The following is a 21,367-nucleotide window of genomic DNA, read 5'->3' on the forward strand; positions in this document are numbered from 1 at the left end:
AGAGCACCACGTGGCTCAGTCAGTTGAGCATCTGACTCTTGATTTCAGTTCAGTCCATGATCCCAGGGTCATGGGATTGATCCTCACATTCACTGGGCTCTGCACTGAGCATGAAGCCTGCTTAAGATTCTTTCTCTCTCTCTCTCTCTCTCTCTCTCTCTCTCTCTCTCCCTCTGCCTCTTTCCTCCAGTCTCTCTCTAAAATTTAATTTTAAATTAAAAAAAAGTAATCTTGGGGCACCTGGTGGCTCAGTTGGCTAAGTGTTTGGTTTTGGCTCGGGTCATGATTGCATGGCTTGTAAGTTCGAACACAGCTTTGGACTCTGTGCTGACAGCTTATAACCTGTAACCTGTTTCAGATTCTGTTTCCCTCTCTCTCTGCCCCTCCCCCTCTTGCACTCTGTCTCCTTCTCTCAAAAATAAAATAAAATAAATTAATAAAGTAATTTCTTATTAATATAGGATGTTTGCTGGAAATAAAATGATTTTGTAGTGCATTCTGTTCACATTAAATATTTTTTCATTTGCTAATGACTGTTAGATAATTAATTTCACCAACAATTTAGACTTATACAAAGACTAAACAAAACACAAGGATTGTGTAAATTAAAAGTTTGTCATTCTTAGACAAATATAATCATAAATAATTCACCCCTGGACTCTGAAATACTCCCAGTGATTTATTTTTTTTTATTTTTTTGTTTAAAAAAAATTTTTTTTCAACGTTTATTTATTTTTGGGACAGAGAGAGACAGAGCATGGACGGGGGAGGGGCAGAGAGAGAGGGAGACACAGAATCGGAAACAGGCTCCAGGCTCTGAGCCATCAGCCCAGAGCCGGACGCAGGGCTCCAACTCCCGGACCGCGAGATCGTGACCCGGCTGAAGTCAGACGCTTAACCGACTGCACCACCCAGGCGCCCCACTCCCAGTGATTTAAGACCTTGGCACATGCTTCAGTCTTTTGTTTTTGTTTTTTTTTTTTTATGTTTATTTATTTTTGAGAGAGAGAGAGAGAGAGAGAGACAGAGCACGAGCAGGGGAAGCATAGATGGAGAGGGAGACACAGAATCTGAAGCAGGCTCCAAGCTCTGAGCTGTCAGCACAGAGCCCTACTCAGGTCTCAAATTCATGAGCTGTGAGATCACGACCTGAGTCAGAAGCTGACTGAGCCACCCAGGCTCTCCCATGCTTCAGTCTTTTTATCCATATGTTTATTTTCCTTATCACACTCATTTAACTAATTACTGACTTATGACTCTGTTTTTCAGCTTTTGACAGTTGATAACGGAAGCTATCACATCAAAGCAGTGTGAGCAACATTAATTAATACTAAAAGCAAGTTCAAAATAAAAGACATAAAACTCTCTTCCAGGTTGATAGAGACAAAGAGATAGGTGTTAGGGTAGCATACAGATGTTTTCCTTCTTCTTTGGTTATCTAGCCTCAATTGTGATCCAAAAGGACAAGTGTAGTAAACATATCAACTTGCACTTGGCTCCATAGAATACCATTTTCAATTTTAGATTATGTGTTTGGTGAGAAATGTCTCCCCTCGTGAGGTTTCTGTGCAGTTGAAGAAAGTCTACCTTGGGGATAAATGCCATTTTTTATTTTTGGATAGAAAGAAATTTTCTGTATCTGAAGACCATACCAATATTAAAGAATGAGTGAGCACCAGTGTAGACAGTCAACCTTCTCCTTTCCTTCCAGGACGCTGCAGGTAATGTAATACGCCGTTTGGAAACTGGTCTCTTGCCTATTTCATCCATAATTCCATACACTCAGACTTGTTCTAGTATCTAGTAAAAATCATTTTTTCCTTAAGAAAAGACTTTAAGCCCATGATTTACCATATCAGCATCAAGTCAACGGCACTGCCAATTTTCTCTTTCAATGACACCTCAGCCCTAATTCCCATCATTTATTTCACTGTCCACAATCATTCTACCACCTTGCCTCCTAAATCCATTAACTTGGTTCTTTTCGTGTGCTTCTATGGCATATCTTCTAAACTAAAGGTCATATATATTTGTTTTAATCTTTCTTTTTATACACAATGCCTACATTGTTTTTGGAATACATGTTGAGACACAGCTGCTATTGAAATAGTCCTTCCCTTTAGAATTAGTCATTGCTGGAGCACCAGGGTGGTTCAGTTGGTTAAACATCTGACTCTTGATTTCAGCTCAGGTCATGATCTCACGGTTTGTGAGACTGTGCCCCATGTTGCCTCCATGCTGAGCACAGAGCCTGCTTGGGATGCTCTTCCTCTCTCTCTGCCCCTCCCCCACTCACACAGTGTTCTTTCTCTCTAACAAATAAATTAAAAAAAAAAGAATTAGTCATTGTGGTGCTAGATCCATTATTTTTATGACTAAAGACCTTCCCCCAAAACTTAATTCTTTTATTCCCTAGTATTGCTAACCAACACTCACTTCTACTTAATAATTTAGATTTCCCCATATTGTCCTATTTTGATAGCCCCTCACAAACCTCAATATCTACAGTCTCCTGTTTCAAGCCCACCTCTATTCCAGTAAATGTGCATTACCCCAGTTCTTACATCACAATGATGAACTAATATTTTTTTAGTAATAAATATTTATATGCCCTAGGCATAAATAGTATGCTTTTTGAAAGAATATGGACTCAGGAAGCTGAATGAACTAAATGATACCTTATTTGTTGTCCTTTAATTTCCTAAATTCTACTTATCTAGAAGGTTAAATATTTAAATTTATGTGGTAGTCTTCATTCCAAAGTGTTTTGGGGGGCATATATTTGTTCAACAAAGTGCTCATCGTTCCATAGGCAATTTAGTAACCTGAGTAGGTTTACACGACATAAACATTTTGCTTACTTTTCTCCTTTCAAGGTATTCTCTGAAAGAAGAAACATTGCTCTATTAAAGATTTCAACATTGCTTTCTTTCAATCTTTTTGAAGAAGATAATATACACTCTATTAAGGATAAGACCTTAATAGGTCTTTAGGGAAGAGTGGCACCTAATATGTGTTCCTTAAATGTTTCTTACACAAATAGAAACAGCCAACTCCTATACATAATTAATACATGAAAATTTATAAGTTCAGTCTTTTAATTTCTGAAATCAGTTTAATCGTGATTAAGGATAACAATAGCAGCCTCCTCCATTATTTCAAAAGAAAAGATGACCTTTAAAATATTCAGGATAGAAGTAAACTCATCTTCAGGAAAAAGAGCAGAGCATTGAAAATGAATATTGTATTTGTGCTATAACAAATCCTTATTCAACACTGGTTTTATTTTAAAAATGCATTATAAATGCATTTCAGATGTAGGAGTCCTTCTATTGTGACTTAAGGAATGGTGCCAGTTAGTATGTGATCTGTCCATCATTTTCCTCACTTTTAAATCTCCAAATTAGATTATTCAAATGTGTTCTCAAAGAGGTTACCCCTGGAAACCACTCTGAAGCTTCACGGGGTATAGAATAGCCTGGCTGCTGATTGGTTTTAGCTTCAGGGAATATCACACCAAAGCACAGCAGTCTCCAATGACTACCAATTTGCTTCCCAGTGTGATGCTAGGTATTGCCTGTGGTCATTAATGCCATATTTGGTAAAGGGCTTCACTGTTTACTGATTGCCCTTTCCTTCATTCACAGTCAAGTCAATAAAGACAACCAACTGCAGGTTTAAAATTCAACTCTCAAACTTCTCAAGTTCAAGGTTTTGCAGTATAGACTCTTTTGTTTCAGACTTTTTACTCATTTAGTTATGGATTTGTAGAACTTAGAACAGAAGTTTTTTTTGTTTTTTTTTGTTTTTTTTTTTAAGATTTCTCCCTTTAGATAGCACAATAGGGAAAATGCTATTTTATATACATCATTTCATCTGTTTAATTTTAATTATTTCTGAAATTGAATGTTTAAGTTAATATTTTATTATGAGTTTTAGTCTTATGTTTTTTTTTGTCTAGCTCAAACTTTAAAATTAAGAAAAATAACAAATTTTCTGATAAAATCGAAAATTCATTGTACCTGGGCATTCTTGAACATCTGGCTTTACAGATTGATTAATGGATTATCTGCTCCTATGGAATTATCTAATTGGTGAATGGCAAATTCAAATTAATTTTCTTATTACTTGATCATCTATTCAAAAATAATGTCAGTCAATATACCACCATTATTTTTATGGGTTCCTTAACTTAGAAATAAGATCATTTTTAGCCATTAGAATAAGTGATAAATTCCTATATTTTATTTTGTTGTTTATTTTTTATTTTATTTTAGAAAGAGAGAGCACAAGAGGGGGATGGGGCAGAAGGAGAAAGAGAGAGAAAGAATCCCAAGTAGGCTCCAAGTGTGGATCCCGACGTGGGGCTCATTCCCACATCTCTGGGATCACGACCCAAGCCGAAATCAAGATTTGGATGCTCAACTAACCGAGATACCTGGTACCCCACAAATTTCTATATTTTAGATAAGGCTAAGAGAGAAAAGAAGCCACCAAATATGGGAAATTGGAGCTGCAAAAACTAGCATTAACAATTTTAGATTTATTAGACAACCTTAATAAATTATAGATCATCTGTCCACAAAATGCTTAAATATTTGGAATATTTAAGTGTTTGTGAATTCAGGCAATGGTCTGGATTTGGTAACTAAACATTGAACATGTTCCTAATAAGCTTGTATCATAAAGGTTATCTATCTCTGGACAACTATCTGGCATTTAATATGAATGGCATTTTACATATTAAATTTTTATAAACAATTTATTGCTTGATCTTATCTCATTGTTAAATAGTCATATATTTGTATGCATTGCTTTTTCATATTTCCTCACATAGAGATTTAGATAGAATTAGTTTTGGCCTATCAGTTCTTCCAAGTTGATAGATTATTAATGATAAAACACTTATAATTATAGAGATCATTTACTATAGTCTGGGTATTCTGTTAGGCCTTTAATATGGACTATTTCATTTTAGTTTCATATCAACCATTTGAAATAGTAATTATTATCACCATGTATGGAATAAGAAAGAAACACCTTGGCTTGTCATGGAAGTTTCATACAATTGATTACGAATTCATTTATATTCATTACAATAAATATAAATTTATACAATCATGAAGAGACTGTGTCAGAATATGAACACAGTCAGTATGGATTCCAGAGCCTCAAAATTTACACATTGAGCTCCATTGCTCCTTTCTGATAGGGTGAAATGTTTATCTGACTGAAAATTAGAATAACATTTTCATAAACTATTGAATCTCAGGATTGGAGCAGACCTTGATGATTCTCCAGTCTAATGTCTATAAATTCTACAAGGTTGTCACCCAACTCTGCTTCAAATAACTTTCCAGTGATGGCCTCACTAATTCAAAATGTAGCCCATTCTATGAAGGAATAGTCACTTGGACTATTCTGAAGTTATTTCTCGTAATGTATTTTTTTGGCTTACTTGTTCCTCTGTCCGGGGAATTCTAGTTTCCCTCCTTCAACTCTAAAGTTGTTTTTTTTTTTTTAATTCTCAGAGTCTTAATATTCATTGAATATCTATAATAAACTAGATGGATATTTTATTAAGTATATGTTATCTCATTTAACCCTTACCATATTTGCATGAAGTAGATTTTATTATTTCCTTTAAAATGGCTGCAAAGTTGAATGATTTGCCAATGGTTATAGAAAAAATAAATAGCAGAACTCAGAAAGTATCTATGTCTTCTGACGCTAAATCCCTTTTGCCCTAATGAATCCTTCTTTTTTAAATTTTTTTTTAATGTTTATTTATTTCTGAGACAGAGAGAGACAGAGCATGAGTGGGGTAGGGGCAGAGAGAGAGGGGGACACAGAATCTGAAGCAGGCTCCAGGCCCTGAGCTGTCAGCACAGAGCCCGTCATGGGGCTTGAACTCACAGACTGCAAGATCATGACCTGAGCTGAAGCCAGATGCTCGAGCCACCCAGGCGCCCCCTAATGAATCCTTCTTACAAATTTACAGCTCAATGAACTTTTGTTTATAATAGATGTCATTATAATTTCCATTTATTTTCCATTTCTACTTACTCTGCTCATGTTTTACTATTAGTTTTAAAAACTCAAGTATTTTTCTTGTTCTACCCACACGGCTTTCTATTCTGCTTTGTGTTTAGAAATAATGTAAGCTAGGCCTCCCTGACTCCTACCCTGAAATATGACCATTCATAACTTCTCAAGCCCAATTGATTTCCTTCCTTCTTAACTTCAGAAGTAAAAGCTATACTAAGTAAATAACTCAAAAAAAGATTTATGGTAAATATAATATGATATTTTCACAGTGAATTAGAAGGACATTTATGAAGACAAAGCAAACATCCAGTGAGGAAATATTTTGAACACACAATTTAGAGGGAAATACATTCAGTCTAATCATTACATTATAGTAATTATATTGTCTTGGAAACATCTTTAACATGTTTATTTAAACTAATATCACTTGCCAATGACCCATGTATTTTATGCATAAAATGGAATGACCTATTTTAACTCAATAAAAGCAATATGCAACATTATGAAAGTTTAACCAATATTAATTTCTATACAACATAATTATTATTCATAATTCTTAATTATGAATTAATTTAGATAAAGGGACTCTATTTGTTCATAATTCATCAAAATCTTCCTTCAGAAAAGGGTAATACAATTTCATGTTTGATTTTTAGCATAAACATCAACACATTATATGCTGAAATTTTTGAAATCCTTTGTTCACTGTTTGTGGGCATATGTCTCATGCAATAAGATGAAACAGCTGATTCTCTCAGCTTTGCCATCCTCATATCTTGTGACCAACAAATTAGAAATAATTGTTAGATTGAAGACATGTAATTAGACGGCATAACATCTAAGATACTTTTTTGTCAGCTTGCCAAAATGAGAATTTTAGTAAGTGATACATTATATCATAAAAATCATCCTTCAACAGGACTTTTAATGATGACAAATAAAGAACTCGTGCAAACCAAAGCAATTAATCCTTTTGAAGCATTGCTCTAAAATCACTAATAAGGCACCCAGAAATGCAAATATATACATAAATTATTCCTTTGTGAATTCAGGTTTGGAATTATCACATTTTTCTCTCTATGCTTGAGAACAGTTTCATTAGTAATTACATTCCTTTAAACCTTTATTTAAATGAAAGTTTGGATTAAAAAGAAATGTATAAAATATAATCATATTACATATGTTAACAAAATAAAGTTATTTTAAATATTTTTGAGTGGTTATTTTTAGTGTTTCCTTAATCTTCTTCTTGGACTTTTATTTGGTGAAGCACCTATGAAATCATATTTTAATAAGATTATACTTTTTATTTTTATTTTTTTTTTTATTTTTTATTTATTTATTTATTTATTTATTTATTTTTTTTTATGAAATTTATTGACAAATTGGTTTCCATACAACACCCAGTGCTCATCCCAAAAGGTGCCCTCCTCAATACCCATCACCCACCCTCCCCTCCCTCCCACCCTCCATCAACCCTCAGTTCTCGGTTTTTAACAGTCTCTTATGCTTTGGCTGTCTCCCACTCTAACCTCTTTTTTTTTTTTTTTTCCTTCCCCTCCCCCATGGGTTCCTGGTAAGTTTCTCAGGATCCACATAAGAGTGAAACCATATGGTATCTGTCTTTCTCTGTATGGCTTATTTCACTTAGCATCACACTCTCCAGTTCCATCCACGTTGCTACAAAAGGCCATATTTCATTTTTTCTCATTGCCACGTAATATTCCATTGTGTATATAAACCACAATTTCTTTATCCATTCATCAGTTGATGGACATTTAGGCTCTTTCCATAATTTGGCTATTGTTGAGAGTGCTGCTATGAACATTGGGGTACAAGTGGCCCTATGCATCAGTACTCCTGTATCCCTTGGATAAATTCCTAGCAGTGCTATTGCTGGGTCATAGGGTAGGTCTATTTTTAATTTTCTGAGGAACCTCTACACTGCTTTCCAGAGTGGCTGCACCAATTTGCATTCCCACCAACAGTGCAAGAGGGTTCCCGTTTCTCCACATCCTCTCCAGCATCTATAGTCTCCTGATTTGTTCATTTTGGCCACTCTGACTGGCGTGAGGTGATATCTGAGTGTGGTTTTGATTTGTATTTCCCTGATAAGGAGCGACGCTGAACATCTTTTCATGTGCCTGTTGGCCATCCGGATGTCTTCTTTAGAGAAGTGTCTATTCATGTTTTCTGCCCATTTCTTCACTGGGTTATTTGTTTTTCGGGTGTGGAGTTTGGTGAGCTCTTTATAGATTTTGGATACTAGCCCTTTGTCCGATATGTCATTTGCGAATATCTTTTCCCATTCCGTTGGTTGCCTTTTAGTTTTGTTGGTTGTTTCCTTTGCTGTGCAGAAGCTTTTTATCTTCATAAGGTCCCAGTAATTCACTTTTGCCCCCATTTTTAAATATATGACTACAAATAAATATTTGCACCCGAAAAAACAATGATTACAACACACATGAAATGCAAGAGTTCTATCACTACGTTAAAAGGACCGTTCAGTGATGCCTGGGTGGCTCAGTCGGTTAAGCATCCGACTTCTGCTCAGGTCACACAGTTCGTGGGTTTGAATAAAAGCCGGAGCCTGCTTGAGATTCTGTGTCTCCCTCTCTCTCTGCCCCTCCCCAACTTGTATTCTGTCTCTCAAAAATAAATAAACATTAAAAAAAATTAAAAAAAGAATATGTTTATTTTTCCAAGAAATAAGCAATAATCATGCAAACATCTAAATTGAATTTGGAATTTCGACTTTTATTCTGTATTCAGTTGGAAATGTTATATCATCAATATCTAAAACAACAAAAAGAATGGAGAAAGGTACGAAGTACTGCTTTCCTCTTATTATCAAACACATGTAAATAAAAATAGTAATAAACAAGTGGACTAACCTATTTAGCAGCAAATAGCATACAAAATAACAAAAGTAAGGATTAAGACTACAAAGTTATCAGAGAACCAAACTTTTATAACTGATGTATTTACAAAAATCCACATATCACTTGATGGCACCTGTAAATTATGATTAATGTTGTTTTATAGTATACTTACGGTTTCAACTTAATTGTGGATATTATGTTGAAAATATAGACTTGTATTAAATAATATTGATTTTCCAATCCAAAATATTACAGATACTTTTGTTCAATGAACATTTGTTGATTGCCTTCCATGTAGAAGATTCTGTGCTAGATGCTTATGTACATTAAGGTTTCCTAAATTGGGCACTATACATTGGAGCCAGATAATAATTCTTTGTTGTTTCTATTAGTCAGGATTCTCCAGAGAAACAGAACCAAGAGGATTTGTGTATCTATCTATCTATCTATCTATGTGTATATATATATATATATATATATATATATACACACATACATATATATATCATACATATATATCATCATATATATCATACACATATATATATCATCTATACATATACGTATACATATAGACAGAGAGTAAGGGAAATTTATTATAAATAATTGGATCATCAGGGTGCCTGAGTGGCTCAGTTGGTTGAGCATTTGACTGTTGATCTCGGCTCAGGTCCATGATCTCACAGTTCATAAGTTTGAACCCCATATTGGGCTCTGTGATGATGGTGAGGAGCCTGCTTGAGATTCTGTCTCTCCTTCTCTCTGCTCCTCCCCCACTTGTGTTCTCTTTCTCTCTCTCTATCCCTCTAAATAAATAGATAGATAGATAGATAGATAAATGGAACTTTAAAAAAAAAAAAGTATGTGAATATGGAGAATGACTCATCCTCAAATCTGCAGGGTACATCAGCATGCTGGAGATTCTCCAGAGAGCTGATCATGTAGTTTCAGCTCAAAGGTAGACAGGATGAGACCCAGGAAGAGCCAATGTTTTAGCTTGAGTCCAAGGGCAGGGAAAAGCTGGTGTTCTAGTTTGATGGCAGTCCGACAGGCAAAATTCTCTCTTATTCAAGGAGGTCACCCTTTTCGTCCTATTCAAGCCTTCAACTGAATAGAAGTTCACCCACTATAAGAAGGGTGATCTGCTTTACTCAGTTTATCAATTTAAATGTTGATCTCATCCCAAACACAGAAATACCAGAATAAAGTTTTACCAAATATCCAGGCTCCCCATGGCTCAAAGTTGACACATAATATTAGCCATCACACTGTAAAAAGTGATCTTGTGTGTTAGAGGATATTAACAATACCCCTTATCTCCAAACACCAGACACTAATAGTACCCTTCAACTGGAACAACAAAACAATGATAAAAAAAAAAATGTTTCCAGACATTGCAAATGTCCTCTAGGTGAAAATTCATCCCTCTTTGATAACTATTGTCACACATCTTTAATCCTCACAGAAGATTTGTTAGGAGAATAATATTATTATCTTTATACGAATAGGAAAGTGAGGTTCAGAATTATTAGGTAATGTGCCTAATGCCACAAATACTGTTTTGGAGCCAGTATTTAAGTCCATGTCTGTCTGACTCCAAACTGCCTTCTATTTTCAGTACATCATGCTATCCAATTGGCAGGTGAAAATTGGGTTGGAAACTCAAGAGATAGTTATGGCCAAAAATATATAGATTTGAATCAATATAGCATACAGAAGGTAGTTGAATCCAGAATGTGGATAAAATTTACTTAGAAGAAGCAATATAATTATTAGCCTCAGGAGAAAGGGACACTCCCCGATGGGAAATACGGAAACTTGGAGTTCCCCAGGAATTTGATGGCTCATATAAACCCAACCAGTTGAACTGAATCAAACATCATTGTGGTAATATTTATGTGTCATTGAATCTCTAGATCCCCACAAGTCTCCCTTCTCCTTCCTTCATAAATCTGAAAGAGCTATAATAAAATTATTTCCTCCAAATGGCTTGTGTATTTGTGTGCATTAGAATCTACTAACATGTGACCACACTTAATGTATTGGCCTAATAAAATATTGCCTGACCAATGACAAAAAAGCCTGAAGATGAAAAGGATAGGAAATAAGTAAATTTTAGATGTGTATAATAGCCATTAAATAAGTTGTTGTGGTGAAAGAAGGTAAGCATAAAAAAACTTATTCCCATTCTAAACAGAAACAATTAAAATCAACGGGATTATATGATTTTGTAATATCCTAGCCTTTGCCCATAAAATTAAAATAAGTAATAGAATTGTCTAGAGTTTTGCTTTTAATCTATGGTAACTACCTTCCCAAATGGTCTTCTGTTATTTTTTGCCTCCTGCTATTATTTCCTTGTGTAGTCTTCTACACAATATCCATTTTGGATATCCTAGAAATAACAGAATGTGATTCTTTAAAGTAATTGTGTCTTCTTCTGTGGCTTCTGTAGGATGAGTCACTCAGGAAAGCCAGCTGCCCAATGGAAATATCAACTTGGTGAGAAACTGAGGTTTCCCGCCAACCACTAGCACTAACTTGACAGACAAGGAAGTGAACCATGTTGGAAACAGAAACACTAGCCTAAGTTAAGACTTCATATGAATCCGATCACAACCAACATTTTGACTCAACTCTCATGAGAAATACTGGGCTAGAACTACCTAGCTAAACTATGCTTGAATGCATGACCCTGAGAAACTGTGAAATGATAAATGTTTGTTGTTGTTGTTTTTTAACCCATTAAATTTTAAGGTAATTTGTTAGGTAGCAATAGATAAATAATAAAACATCCATTTAGAATTTGACTATGCTAGGGAGAGGCATCTAAAATATGTAAGTAGTCATATTTTTAATTGGTCTATCTTCATCGTAAGTACTCAAGCTAAGATTTCCAGACTGATACACAAAGCCTTCCATGAAGCTGATTTCTAAGGCATTTTTCCTTGAAGTTATCCATGATTCCTCTAAAGGTATGAATTAAAGGAGCCCAAATATAAGAAAAGGTTGATATAAGATTTTTGAAAACAAAACATACCAAACTTTCCCAATCCTTTATGTTGGTCTCATTAGAGACACAAACCAACATAGTATGGGAAAAATATTTCCAAAAAGTCTCTAACTTGAACATTCTAAAATGAATTTTAGCTAGTGTAAATATTCATTGAACATCAGAATTAGTTCATATAAAACTAGACTACATCTTATGAAAGTCAGCCAGAATTTAGAGCATCATATAATTTGTGTACTGCAATCAATTGAAGAAATTGATTACTGGTAAATACTAGACAGTGGATTATGTAAGAGTTCAAAACTGATTAAAAAGTTCAAAACGACACCCCCCCAAAAAAAAAGACATTGATGTATTGCTGTTGATTTAACGTGAAACAGTCCATATGTAAACACTGCTGTATCCGAAATTTATAAAATAAGCAGCTAAAAATGAAAAATTAAAGTTCACTGATTAATTGCTCAAGTCTAAGTTTTACAAACTGGAGAGTTATAATACACCCAGTGAAACATACAGCCAGTGTATAATACACCCAGTGAAACATTACATTTATGTAATCTTAGTAGTTAAATTATATATTTAAGCTCTACGTCACTTTGTAGCTATTATAAGTGATACCAACTTAATGATATCTTTTGAAAGGCACTTATTTGCAATGATTAAAACAATATACGTTTCAACAGTGGATGCCAATGTTAATTCACTCCCCATCCAGATTTTCAATCCCACCTTAAGCTACGTGCCATCGTTAGGTCTATATGGACAAATCAATATGGTCTTTCAGCAAATATTATTTCTATACTCACTTCTAATTTAAGTTTGTGCCAGCTGACATTACCTTGTAGTTCATCCTAATTTTTATTTAAATGTTCCCAATGATGTTACGAGGAAAAACAAAATCAACAGTCTTGAATCAAAGCATGACATTTAAACCTTTGCAAGCATCTGAGAGGAATTTTCACTAACTAGGAGAGTGTTCCCGAACTGTGATCTTTGGCCCAGCATCACCAAGGCACCCGTTATGGACATAAACTGTTGGACCACATCTTAGACACACAAAATCCAAATCTCTGGGTGGGTCTCTGCAATATTTTTTTTTAATAAGCCTTGCGTGTGATTCAAATGCACACTAAAGACTGAGGAGCAATGAGAATGTAGAAGAAACTGGACTGATAAACAATTGGAACTGCATGTTTATTGGCAAAACAACAGGAAGAGGTTTTGGCTCAGCTCCACTAATCACCCCTAATTCAGAAATCCACAATCTACTACCCCAACCAAAATCAAAACAAAAATGAAGAAGGTATCCATTCTTCTATTATGTAGATACTGCCTTCTGAGGCAGCCAAAATGCTGTCCTTATATCTCTCCTAAAATTACCTTTCTTTCTGTAAGCATTGAGAGAATAAATTATCAAGGCACAGCACTGCTGCAATGCTTTATCGGCTGGGAAGTGATGCCAATAACTGTGAGTAATAGATCCTGATGACAGTAGTTTTTGTTTGTGTTGACTTAGGAGCAAGAATAATTACTACTGAATTAATGCTATGACTTTCTCACAGTCCGAGAATATGGTAGTTAAGAGTAGAGGCGGATCTAATTTCCATTCCAGGGATTCACACAAGCTGAAGCAATTTTTCTTAGAATAATGACAAACTCTCTGTGTACAATGAAACAACCTAACAATATTAACCAACTTAGAGTTTTTCAACATTAACTTGAGTTATCCTGTAGGCATTGGTTTTATATACCTGCTAAATTAGTGCATAGTAAATTTTACAATATTTATGTTAATAGTACAATAAATATATAGTTTTAGTTTTATGTTGGTGGGGGGGCACAGGATAAGTTTCACATTTCTGACCTTTTGTAAGTTTTAAGCATCCCTGATTAACTGCCAGAGCAGTCTCTGACTGCATAGATAAAAGTGAAATTACCAAAAAATTTAAAAAGTTTCCTTATTTGTTTCTCTTTCTTATTTTCAAAGACATGTTATTCAATTTATAGGATTTTCAAAATAAAAGTAATGGAATTATATAACGTACATATATTTTCTGGCATAGTACTAAATACTTTATCCACATTATAGAAATTAATTTATATATGAAATTTTAAAGATAATTTTTAGCCTCTTTATTTCATAGATTAGTAAACTACCAGAAAATGTCAGTAATGTGTCTAAGGTGACATTGCCACTATGTATTACATCTAAGAATTATACTATAGATTCCAATAACATATCACTTACCTCTTGTGTATCTCCAAATCTAGTGGCTTAAAACAACAAATCTTCATTATTTTCCACAGTACTATATGTTGCTGATGATTCTTTGGGTCTTATCTGATTTCTATCATTCATGGTGGCTTGACTGAATGTAGGTTGTCTAAGACAGCCTCACTCACTGATCAGCAGTTGGCCAATTCTCACACACAGTGTCTTATTTCCTCTTTACCTGGACTTTTCCATCAGGCTGGCTCAGGTCTGTTCATATGATATCGGAATTCCAAATTCATCAAGAGAGCAAGCCCCATCACATAATCACTTTTTGAACTCTACTGGCATCATTACTTGCTATTATCTCATTGGCCAAACCAATCAAATGGCCAACCCTAGACTCAAAGCAGAAATTTTCTACTATCCAGTTTTGGAACAAGTTCTGAATTGTGTTTTTTATCCAAATAATCTCGATTTCACATACTCTAGATACAATAATATCCCTCGTTGTGTAGTTGACAAGACACCCAATATCCCCACAGCAAGTGACCAAAAGTTTGGTCATTAGTTTGGAGACATATACAATTACTCAAGAATATGTTTAATCTATTTATTTATATGTTAATAAAAATTTATGAAACTTATTTATCTGATATATGTTCTTGGTGGAATTATTTGGACCCTTAATTTACTTTCCTTTAACACTGGGTAGTTTATTTTCATAAAAACTATTTTATGTTTCTGAAAGTTTATTTTAGTTGGATAGTGATTGAGAAGTAGAAACCATTCTATAGCCAAAGGAGTTTGTTAATTACAATATATCCCCTACGCAAACATTTTGGTTTATGGTCAGTTAGTATGTTTGAGCACAGGATATAAGTAAAATCTGCTTTGTCTGTGATGTGCACAATGTGTTTTAGCTACAACTAGGTACAGTATACGTATAGTTAGAACGTTGTCTATTAAATAGAGTATTACTTCGTTAGTCCAATCAATGTACTTTCAACAGGGCACAGCTTGCTTTGAATAAGAAATAAAAGGCATAGCACAGCATCAAAAAGAGACAAAGACAAATGCTTATTTCTGTAAACTTGTAAATGTTTTGCCTTATTAATGAATGATAGCTGTGGTCAGGTAACCAACTATTATATTCACATAGATCTATTATCAGTTTCTGCTTGTATGTTCACCATGCAATCTTTTTTTTTTAATTTCATAGTCGTTGTTTTATAATCGCTGTTAACTTGTTTAATCTCATTTTTGGTCTTTTAATTCTTTCAAGTGAGCTTCCCCCCCCCCCAAAAAAAAATTCTAGATGTAGAGTGTGCTTTCAACTCAGAAACATCAACAAACACTTCTCTATCTGGATCCAAAAGGATAAATTAGGTAATGATCGTTTAATTTACAAATTGATTTGTCACAGTATTCCTTTCAATCGCTACCCTCTGGCATATTAAAATATAAATTGATTTATAAATGATGATTTATACACTTGCCCAGAGAGTGATACAGTTTATTGACATGAATACTGCATTGGGAAACTCATTAAATAGAAATCTATTTTTCTAAAATAGATGCTGTAGCAATAGGATAATACATTATAATTTTTAATGGTTAATAGGAAATGGTAATTTGCATAACCTCAAGTAGAAGCTCTATCACAAAATATTTATTTCCACTAGAAATTACTCTATAGTTCTATGTAGGATTGAGTAATTTTACATAACCACAGGCTGTGTCTCCTCTAAATAAAGCACATATTTGATATTGTATCTTCTTGCCAGATTAGATGACAAGCAATATTCAAATCACAAAATCCTCTTGTATAAACAGGCTGTTACTATAGTGCCAGATTATGACTTTTTCAATTACCATATGTTTCTAAATGTTTATTCAGGATTTTATAAACAGTGTGGCTTTTTTCCTGCAAGCAATCAAATAAAATAAACCTTTATTTTGGTAACATTTGAAAGCATAAAAGCTAGAAAGTAGAATAAAAATGATCTTTAAATCTCAGCTTGATAGAATAGAATTATAGTATTTTGACCTAGAAAAAATGAAATTAACTGAAAACATCACTCAGGCTCACAATTAACACCAAAAAAATAAAGGTAGTAAGGACATTGTCACAGAAGCAAATTTCTGCTTCTTTTATGAAAGTGTCAGTGAATAGCAACAATACTTGAAGCTTTAAACTGCTTTTATAAAAAAGGAATAATTTTTAGAAGGCTCTCTTTTTTTCTCAAAGCATAATATAAAATTGTCAGAAACACCTTTTTTAAGTTACATGCCATGTTATCTACAATGAAATTAAAGAAATAGATCCCAATGCTCATGGCATTGACCTCTTTGAATCAGGGTTATATTCTTATTTTGCTCACATTTGAAGTACACAGTTCTGGAACAGTATAAATCTGTAAAACTGAATTTCAGTTTGGACCTTGTCTATGTACTTTGTTCTCTTCTTTGACACTGCTGTATCTAACATTCAACAAAAAAATTCCATCATTCATTTTAAAGAACTCTATATATTTTCTTCTCTATGTTTGTACAATAGCTTTATCATTGTTTATAAATGCATACCAAAATGGAAAAGAACAAATGGTAAAATATTTTTACATAATTTCATGTACCTAATAGTCACAGGTACAGGATCTGGGGGGCAGGGAAGCTCAGTGTTCTTATTGATTTCTACATGAGCACTTCTGAAACTTGGTGGAGTAATTTTTTAGTGGTTGCTGAAGAAAAGAAATGAGACCACATTTCTCAAAACATTTGTGAATGTACAAAAGGCTTCTTTTATGAAACTAATGCAAAAGTATGTCAACTATACTTCAATAAAGAAAAAAAAAACTAAGAAAAAGGTAATAAGGTATAAGGCTGCTAAAAAATTTAAAGGCTTTTTAAAAATAAGCTTTGAGTTAAACTAGCTTTTGACTTAAAGGCCAGAAAATTAAGCAGAGACAAATTTTAAAAATACCTTTTTAAAAACAATGTATATGATTAGATTCTACATGCTGTGAAAACAATATTTGCCTGAAAACTTCAAAGTTGTTTTTTTCTAAGCTTTAAGTACATGGATACATATACAAGTATGTTTATCTGAAAAAATACACTGGATTTGAAGGTGAAATGTCATGGAAAACTTTCAAAATAATGCATGGAGATAGTCACAAAAATGTATCCCCCAAAGCCAGTATCTAGATGCCGAAGTGATATGGTAAAGGCAGAAATGCTGGGGAAAAGGTATGAGGAAACAGGGTAGATTGAGCCCAGTAGATTGAGCCCGTGACATTATTTCTCCAATTTTAATTTCAAGGACAATGTGAGTATGCTTTAATAAACACAAGGTATTTAGTTACCGTTAAGTCAGAAATTGATTTGTTTTGTGAAAAATTAATTTTCCCAGGGAATAGCAAATAAGAGAATGTAATTTCTTGACTTGTTTTCCATAAACCACAGTTTTCTATTATTTCCCATTTTTAATTTTAGTTTACCATAATTATTTTCATCAGGGTTGACTTTTTTCTCTGGCAATATTAGAATAAAGTTTGACATATCATGTTTTTTTTTTTGCTTATGTCAAATTTTAGTAATTGTAGCCTTTGCCAAAGTGCAGTTGTTTTCTCTTCTACTTTCTCTTCCTCCTCTCCTGATTTTTCTCTCCTCTTGTTCTTTTATTCTCATAAAGTCCAATATGCCTTAGTCATTTCTAAAAACGTAAGTGTCCCAAGAAAGTATAATCTCCACGATGGCAGGGATTTCTTATTATTTAGGTCACTAATATATTGCCCATACTTCTAACAATGTCTGAGTCTTAGAAACCATTAAAAATTATAAGGAAAATATTAGTTAAATGACACATATTGACAATGTGCAGTTAAATTGTTGTCAGTTGCATGCTATTTCTTCACAAATTAAATATTTGATAACTTTTGTTTATTCCTGTATTACAGCAGAGCTAAAGGGTATGAGTATGTGACACAGTCAAAACACCTTAATCAAAGCAGTAGAATCAAATCACTGTGGTCAAAACATCCTGATTTTTGCCAAGTCTTGCCTGGTTAGACCAATCTAACCAGCAAAAAAGATGGCTGCATGATGTTCCTTGTTTGCTAGCGGGGAGCATGTACTTTTCAAATATTTCAGAATACAATAACGTATTTCACAGGCTGAATTCTCTACTGGAAACGGTCTCTATTCAACACTTTGATTAGCTTCTTCTTGCATTTCATCTCAGTTCAAATGTCAGTTTTGAAAGAATGCTATTCCCATTACCTCATCTAAAGAAGTTTCCTCACCTCCCTGTCATCCTCTGTCTCTTAATATCTCATACTGTTATATATACAGGTGGACATACTTATACATGCATGAATATGTATGGTGAGTTCATGGTTGTCTATCTCCTATATTAAGAGTTAAACTTACAGAGGGCTAGGTTACAGGATCATTTTCTATTTCAACTGTATCCTCAGATTCTGAAGCCATATTGAGTTTAATTCAAAGTCTGACCTTCACATCAGTGGGTGTGTGATTTGGAGTAAGTTGACTTAATCACTGGCTTGCAATAGTCTCCTTCTCTGTAAAATATTATAGAAGCTACTCATCCATTTTTTGTGAAGATGGAAAACTCAATACATGTAAAGTATTTATAACTGTGTATAGCATATTATAAACAATATATGTATTATCCAGTATTTTTTAAAATATATACTACAAGAAGTAAATGTCTAGAAAAAAAACTGGGGGAGACTAAATCCAAAGGAGTCTCACCATGTTATAGCATGGCTTTACCATGTGTAATATTTTCATTACTTAACTTCTCTGTGTCTTAATTAGGCCATCTATGAAATTTACATTATAATACTTATAGGAATTTTATGAATTGCAGTATAAAAAGTGCTTACAACAGAGCCTGGTACATAGTAACACTCTTTAAAAAGTGAGCTATTTTGGTAATAGTGATGTTGATGGTGAGGATCCTTTAAAGGTATCCAGGATATATAGCAAAATTTTAAGGGTAATATGGTGAGATTACTAGTGACTTATTTTCTATTTTATATGCACTTAACATGCATTGTTTATAAAACGTTTTCTTGGTAAATAAGGAAATAGTAGTATTTTGGGAACAGCTATTTGTCAATGTTTCATCAGAAAAGATCATACAAAGTTACTCATAAGCTCATGTTATTAGAGTCCTGTTAAATGCATTTAATTGTTAAGTCATCTGACAAGTTTAATTACCAGTTACACCCATTGGCATATGTCTAGAAATATTATGTAATTTTCATTTTAATTCAAAGATGTTAATTTACAGTGCATTAGATACAGTTTTAGATTTAACAATGCTTTATTTTTTTATTAGAAAAACTCATGTGTTTATCACCCCCTCCAAATTTTAGTATTGCTTCCAGTTAGAGCCTGGAATGATGAATGATAATTTCGAGCTAAAATAGAGTAGGTAGAAGAATGAAAAAAAAATAGAGAGGGAGTTACAAAGTCTTTGTAAAATAAGCTATTGATTTCCTAAAGGTTGCTAGATAACTATTGTAAAGTAAATTGCATAAACAATTCTCTTGATTTTAATGAGTTGCATCAAATATATGTACACATATGATGCATATTTTAGTTTGATATTAGCCACAATCTTTGTTTTCTTAGTGGTAAAGAACACTTAAATAATAAACACTTGTTTTTTTAAGACATCAGCATGTTATCTAGGTATTTCTGTAAAGTAATTTAAAAGCTTGTGTACCAGCACATAATTATCAGGAAAATTACTTAAGGTCATTTTTATATCTAATCCATGGCAATAAAGTTGCAGCTCAGTCAGCAAAACCTTGGCATAACCTTTATTTCATTCAGAAAATTCTATTAATTCTAATTGTTGCAGGCTTAATGAAAGTGTGATTCAATATTCTCTAACTGACCTTGGGCCATTTCCTTTAAGGGGTGGCCATGTGACCAATAAAGGTGAATAAGTCATTTTGACTTTATTAAACTCATACATACCCTAAACTCCAAGCAAAAGAAAACGTAAAGCGATCCTGTATGAATAAAGTTTTATGCCAACTTTAACATAGACTTCAAAAGGATAGAACTAAATAACTAAATCTGATCCTGTTAGTAAGTAGTGTGTGCCCACCCTCCTCACTTATTTTGTTTATTTCCACTGAACCACCTTCACACTCCCATAGAAAGTTATTCTTATCCTTATCTATTTTTTAAATGTTTATTTTTGAGAAAGAAAGAGAGCAGGGGAGGGGTAGAGAGAGGAGAAGGCAGAAAATCCAAAGCAGACTCTTTGCTGAAAACACAGAGCCCAATGGGGGATCTAACTCATGAACTGAACCCCAAGATTTTGACCTGGGCCAAAGTTGGATGCTTAACCGAGTGAGTCACCCTGGTGCCCCATTATCCTCTATATTTTTAAAACTGTCTCCTCCAGTTTATTTTACCCAAAAACTTGGTTCTTCCTGATGATACCAGTTTGTCTGTAGCTCGCTTGAACAAATGACCATGTATTTTCACCAAAACGACTTTGAGAGTAGGGTTGTCTAAGGTCATTTTATTAAACTCTCTAAAACTCTGAAATATTACTACTTGACAAGTTCATTTTTAGAAAAGCCAATTTGAAGCTTGTCTTCCAGTGGTGCCACTCTTTATCACTTCACTCATCTTAGCATAACCTTATCTAAGATCACCTGAACCCAATTTTATAAGAAAATGTAGACATCCAGTCAGAAATTTCCAGAATGTCTTGGTCCTTTACCCATTTATAAAACAGTTTCAACTTATACTTTCATCATTTCTTTACAATTCAGCATAGAGCACTCCTTCCACTTAATGTAATTCACATCTGCAGGACTATTTGTTTCTTCCTCTTTTCCATATTTTTTAACTTCTTGCTGTTTACCTTCAACATGTCCAAAGTTTTCTTATCTCAAAAACTCATGGCACTTAAACACACACACACACACACACACACACGCGCGTGCGTGCACAGGCACACACACACATGTTCAGGCAACCTCATGCCCCTCTCTATCAAGTATTTCTGTTCTCATATTTCTTAAAAAGTAAAAGAGTCTTTGCCTCTACTGTTGATCTTTAGTTGATCTATCAGACCACAGTTGCATGTTCTCTCTCCTTGATTTGCCACTGAAATTGCTTTCAACAAGGACACAAGTGAAATTCAACAAGACTTTT

This window comes from Prionailurus viverrinus, chromosome B4 (assembly GCF_022837055.1).
Source record: "Prionailurus viverrinus isolate Anna chromosome B4, UM_Priviv_1.0, whole genome shotgun sequence".
In the NCBI taxonomy this organism is placed as follows: Eukaryota; Metazoa; Chordata; class Mammalia; order Carnivora; family Felidae; genus Prionailurus; species Prionailurus viverrinus.